The sequence below is a fragment of the Pyxicephalus adspersus genome, chromosome 2 (genome assembly GCF_032062135.1).
Source record: "Pyxicephalus adspersus chromosome 2, UCB_Pads_2.0, whole genome shotgun sequence".
Classification (NCBI taxonomy): domain Eukaryota; kingdom Metazoa; phylum Chordata; class Amphibia; order Anura; family Pyxicephalidae; genus Pyxicephalus; species Pyxicephalus adspersus.
In genome coordinates, this window is record NC_092859.1 from 20651688 (window position 1) to 20658230 (window position 6543).

General features: G+C 39.6%; 3 non-coding genes across 3 annotated transcripts; 2 read left to right on the top strand and 1 right to left on the bottom strand.

The window, feature by feature from the left end:
* The first annotated feature begins 2689 nt into the window (after positions 1 to 2689).
* Positions 2690 to 2786, top strand: LOC140325046 (small nucleolar RNA U13). Its single transcript, XR_011919639.1, has one exon. It is a non-coding gene; the product is annotated as a small nucleolar RNA U13 (small nucleolar RNA).
* Positions 2787 to 5331: 2545 nt separating this feature from the next.
* On the bottom strand, positions 5332 to 5428 carry LOC140325047 (small nucleolar RNA U13). The gene has a single exon (XR_011919640.1). It is a non-coding gene; the product is annotated as a small nucleolar RNA U13 (small nucleolar RNA).
* A 653-nt stretch (positions 5429 to 6081) lies between these two features.
* Positions 6082 to 6178, top strand: LOC140325045 (small nucleolar RNA U13). Its single transcript, XR_011919638.1, has one exon. It is a non-coding gene; the product is annotated as a small nucleolar RNA U13 (small nucleolar RNA).
* The last annotated feature ends 365 nt before the right edge of the window (positions 6179 to 6543 follow it).

Sequence of the window (6543 nt, forward strand, 5' to 3'; positions counted from 1 at the left end):
TTCGTGAGATTTTTACCGTGATTGGCCAGTGTTGTGCATATTTTAGCATGTATGAAAATCACAGAGTAACGCTTGTATCTGAGCTTTTTTTAATTAAATGTAGTTTCATGAATGGTTGTGCAGTTAGGATAGGCGAAAATATAAGATAACTAATACAAATAAATACGTTTAATTTTAAAAGGGTTTTACGTCGCCGTAGGTTGGAAAAGAGGTGCGTAACAGGTACTTGTCTAGTGGGCCCTGAATATTGGGTTATCAGAATGGATATATGGAGAATATTGGGGCCCTTGGCTTCATCTATATGGAATATTGGAGGCCCTGGACACATGTATACAGAATTTTGCGGCCCTTGGCTTCATCTAAATGGAATATTGAAGCTCCTGGGTACATGTACACAGAATATTGGGGTCTCAGTAAGCATTTTGGAGAATATTGGGGCCCTTGGCTTCAGCTATATGGAATATTGGAGGTGCTGGGTACATGTATACAGAATATTGGGGTCCTGTGCACAAATTATTGGAGCCCCTGAGTACAGTTGAAAATTTAAAATCTGGCCATCGATAATCTGTTTCCTTCAGTTTCCCGGCATGAATTTTGCATCACATGTTCAATACAGGGACTACAGTACATTGTTTGGCCACTGATGTTTTGATGGCGCTGTTCTGTGGAAAAAGCTTTTAGGTCTTGCTTGCTACACTATATACATGTTGAGACGTTCCTGCTGCCTACTCCCTGGAACTGTGCCAGAAGTCCGCGGTGCTGCGAGTGGATGGCTGGCCTGTGTGTGGAGGTAAGTATAACTTTCAAAAGTCCGGAAATTTGGAAAACCCGCCACTCCTCAGGTCTGGAGTTTGCCGGACTTTTGAATGTCAACTGTACACAGAATGTTGGGGGTCTCACTAGCATACTTGGAAAACATTATGGCCCTTGGCTTCATGTACCCAGGGGCTCCACCATTTTGTATACATGTGAACAGAATATTGGGGTCTCAGAATGCATATACAGGGAATATTGGGGCTCTTGGCTTCATGTATTTGAATTATTGGAGCCCCTGAGTATATTTATATAGAGTATTGGGTCCATGATGCATACTTGGAGAACATTAGGGCCCTTAGCTTCCTGTATACAGAATGTTGGAGCCCCTGGTTACATGATAAAGGAATATTGGGGACCCTGAATGTATAAACAGAGAATATTGGGGCCTTTGGCTTCATGTGTGTGAAATACTGGGCCCTCTGGGTACATGTGAAAGGAAACTTGGGGTCTCTGAATTTATATATGGAGAACATTGGAGCCCCTGGGTACATGTACACAGAATGTTGGGGTCCAGGATGCATACATGGAGAACATTGGGGCCCTTGGGTACATGTATACAGAATGTTGGAATACTGGGCCCTCTGGGTGCATGTGAAAGGAAACTTGGGGTCCAGGATGCATACATGGAGAACATTGGGGCTCTTGGGTACATGCAAAGAGAACATTGAATATCCTGTCCTGTGCAGTGTGCCAGTCTACTCTTTTACAAATTTGAAGCTCAGTTACCAAAATGTATTCTAAGGAAACATATAAGCCTATATTCAGACTGGCAGTAAGATGGTGGCACAATTACCAGCTTCCTATGCCTGTGAACTGCTGCCTAAGAGGAGCCACTAAATCTAGCATCTACCCATGGCAGCTCCATTGAGAATGAAATGGGGCAGCTGTGAGTTTTACATCTTTTGCATCCCATTAACCATCTAACTGCTATGCTTCTAATTCAAACACTTCTATTAAGGAGTGACAACTGTCTCCTAGCTGTGGTCCTCTGTTGTCACTCTGTCATACACACCCTAATTGGACTTTACACGATTGCACTATTTTCCACTAAAGTATTAAGTACAGTAAGTACAGTTTTCATGTCTTCTATTGCCTTGGTTATCTAGACACCATTTGTCCACATTTCATTCCATAGAACTCCACCAGAAACATGCAAATCAGTCCATTATATTTGTCTAGCCAACAGTGATTGTGGATTTCTGTAATGTAATACAAAGAAAGAGAACCTACTACTACTACCATCACCAATAGAAGCCAATTAGCCACTTTTGGCACACCAACATAGTTCTATGTTTCCAGGGACTGGCACTGGGAAATAGCCCTTCATATACAGGAACTGGCACTTGGTATAACCCTTCATATCTAGGGCCTGGCACCTGGTCATGCCCCTTCAAATTCAAGGATTGGCACCTGGTCATGGCTTCTAGCAAACAGTAATGACTGTTTATATGCAGGAATTGGTGCCCGGGCATAGCCCTTAATATCTAGGGACTGGCAGCCGGTCATGGCTCTTCATATCAAGGAATTGGCACAAATTCATGGCTCCCTATATCCAGGGATTGGCACCAGGCTATGTCTTCTCATATCCAGGAACTTGTGCCTGGGCATGCCCCTTGATATCCAGGAATTGGCAATATATCTAGGAATATCTAGGGACTGGTACCCAGTCATGACCCTTCATATCCAGGAACTGGCACACAGCCATATATCGTAACATAACTATGGGCAGTACAGATCCGGATGTATGACTAGTAACCCCATTATATATTTTTACAAATATTATTTAATATTATATAGGAATATCATTTTGTGTCTCCCTATGCTGATTCATTGGTCTTCAGAACTGGATCCTGGCTGTGGAAATCCTATGGTGATCCTTCTGGTTCTAGGAAATGATGAGTGGGTGATCACATAGTTATGTGACATGTGCACCTCCAATTGTTACGACTCAGCACATCACCCTTCTGACCTAGAAATACTACAACTAAGTTTATTAAAAGTAGTAATATTCTTACATAGGTGATATGTTTGGTTGTGTTAATGGCTTAATTGTCACATAATGGCTATTTGCTAATGATTTGGAAACAATGAACATACCTTATATTTGTAGTATTGTTCTAGGAGTCAGTAAACCTTGGGTTCTCTGTTATAAAAATATAACTTTTGATTTGGTACCTGACCATTATGTTTCCCTTTCTTGGTTCCGCCATTTGATGAGTGGTCTCCATAGCCAACAGGCATTCACAGCAGAGGATTGCGTGGTAGGTCTGGCACCAACTACACCAAAATGGTAAAATTACCATTACAAAATATAAAGCGGCCCGGCCCGGCCCTGGGTGCTTCCCAATATGTGTAATATCCCTGCCCCCATTTTTAAGTTTTTGTAGGAAAAAATATAGATAACTATTAGTATTTGTAAACTGACACAGATTTACTTTTGCATAAAATATCACTTTAACTTGTGATGATTCATAATCATTATTGGCTATTGTAGAGTTTCCTAGTGCCTATAGGAAGATCCAAAGAGGTGCGCATGGCGCAATCACTAGTGAAATGTAACTTTCATTCTGGGCAAAATATTTCACAGAAATAATTTCATAGTTATTCATTTTTATGGCAAAACTTCTCTTCTGTTATTTATTTCAATAATATTCTCATTGATAAAGTATACGAGCATGGTAATAGAATTAGGTGTCAGTTCTGCCAATCCTATTTCAGCCTTTATATTTCTGGATTTATCTAGGGAGAAATAGCCTCCCATTACTTGATCTGGTTATAGATCGAAATCAAATAAGGTGTAGCCATTCATAAACTCTTCAGGGTCGTTGGCTGACGCGTTATGCGCTTTTTGCTTCCCAGAAAAGGCGTGTATTCACAAACAGCTGATTCATTTTTGATTAGGTTAAAACGGTCAAGCTGGTACCTATTGGCCGTCTAAATATAAAGCGGTATAATTTACATTAAAATGATTAAAACATAACGGGTTCCTTTGGTAACCTCCACTAAAAGCTTTGTTGTCCACAAACTCTAATATCAGTTTTCGGTATATTACAAAGAAAGATATTTTTGTGATTGGATATTTCGGTCTTGGGTGGTATATGGTAGACTTTAAGACAGGCACGCTCTTTGGTGCACCTTGCGTTGGCTGTTAACAGAGCCTGGCTGTGGTCTATTCTAATGGCCGGTGAAACCTGTACTTTTACACGATAGATGGTCAACGATCGTCGTCCAATCCGATCCGCCGGTCCGGTCGTTCATTTCCAATGACTATCCTCGTTCGTCGGTGTCGTTGGTTACTTTTTTTACGAACGATTTTTGGCCAATCGGTCGTTCGTCATTCGTTCGTCGTTCATTTCCAACTAAAAAAATTGGAAGTGTGTACGCAGCTTTAGGCAATACAAATAGATAAGAGGGTATTTGAAGGGAATATAAATAGATAAGAGGGTATTTGGAGGGTAAAGATATGAATAAGGTGATATGTGGAGGTTATATAAATAGATACAAGGATATTTAGAGGGTATATATATTTATTAGAGGGTATTTGGAGATTACATATATGGATATGTAGGTATTTGGAGGATAAAGATATAGATAGGAGTGTATTTGGGGGGAATACAAATTAATAAAATAATTTTTAAAGGGTACAGATATAGATAATAGTGTATTTGAAGGGGGGTAGTTATGGATTAGAGGGTATTTGGAGAATATATATATATAATAGTGTATTTGGATGGTAGGGATATGGAATGGAGGGTATTTAGAGGGTACATAAATTAATAAGAAAGGCATTTGGAGATTACATATATGGATAAGAGGGTATTTGGAGGGTATAGATATGGAAAGGAGGGTATTTAGAGGGTTCCTAAATTAATAGGAAGGCATTTGGAAAATATAAATATGGATAAGAGTGTATTTAGAGGGTATAGATATAGATAAGAGGGTATTTGTAGATTACATATGTGGATATGTTGGTATTTGGAGGGTATAGATATGGATAAGAGGGTATATGGAAGGAATTGATATGGAAAGGAGGGTATTTAGAGGGTTCATAAATTAAAAAGAAGGCATTTGGAGATTACATATATGGATAAGAGGGTATTTGGAGGGTATAGATATAGATAAGAGGGTATTTGGAGGGTATAGAAAAGAAATGCAGGAGCAGACAGAAGGGTTCTACATTACATGTTTCAACTTTCTAATGAATATGATGCCCATAATGCCATGCCACTCAACTTTCTGTAACTCCCCACTAGTCATTGAGGCTTTCCATCTAATGGCTGGACTAATAGGAGGAAACCGTAGATTGGTGGCCATGAAGCCGACTTCCTAAATTAGGCTAAAATCTGCACAACATAGTCCCCGGGTCTATAGATATTGGAAAACAACAGATATCCCACACAAATAGAAGCAGAGTGTCTGTTATATATAGTTAAGGAAAGCATATTTTACCAGAGAGAATCATCCAGAATATCTAAAAGAATCTTACACTTAACCCATAGGGTGATGGTATTTCTAGGTCAGAAGGGTGATGTGCTGAGTCGTAACAATCGGAGGTGCACATCTCACATAGCCATGTGCTCACCCACTCATCATTCCATAGAACCAGAAGGATCATGGAAGGAAGACTTTGGCCATGGTCCAGTTTCAATGAACTCTAACTCAGGATAGGGAGACACAAAAGAAAATTCCCGGATTGTGCTGCATTATATTAAACAATGTGAGTAAAGCATGCATTAGAGACATCATCTCATACGGACATATTGCTTTACAGCTTGATCCATCAATTCATATATGGGAACAAATCTGGAGCAAAAGAGGAGTTGGAAACCTATTATGTTAATTACTTGGTTTGATTTGGGACAAAAACCTTTTTTTGCTCAAATTCAGAGTCAAGATGTCTGCTTCTCCTTCAATTTGAATCATGAAGACCAAAAATGATGATTTGGCACAAACAAAGTGAAGTAATTGTTTGGGAATTGCATGTTTTAGTATTTCCCAGTTCTTGCATACAGGATGGAGATTGGGAGGGCCCAGCCTCATCCATTTCCCCAACACTTCTCCCAATGCAGTTCTTATAGCAGCACTCCAATCACACAACTATAAGCACTGCAGATATTTATCTAACATGTTCCTAATAATCTCACAGTTTAGATTGTGTGTATCATTTATTGCAGCATAATGCAAGATGGGAATATTATTTTATGTCTCCCTATCCTGATTGGGGGGTTAATAAAATTGGGTTGTGATTGCATATTGTGATCAGTGATCCTTCTGGTTCTATGGAATGATGAGTGGGTGAGCACATGGCTATGTGAGATGTGCACCTCCAATTGTTACGACTCAGCACATCACCCTTCTGACCTAGAAATACCATGATTTTGTTTGTTAAGTAGAAGTATTCTTATAAGATAGCTCCTGGTTAGTAATATCAGTAGTATCTTGGGAATCTATGAATGAGGAATCTCTTGTCTGTGCATTAGGTCTCTTAGTTCTTCTAGGTGATTAAACAATATGATGGGCAATCATAATGATCATAGGAATGTAAGGAGGCTTCATCTCTATAAATATTTCACTTTCAGTGCACACCACTGAAATGTGCTGGTGCAACCTCAAGACATAAGGCCCATTTCAATGCTAATGGCATGAACAAGGTCCATTTGCACCAACTACACTGCATGATGCTCCTCAAAGTGCAACTGTTCTGCAATTTCCTGTGCAATTTTTTTT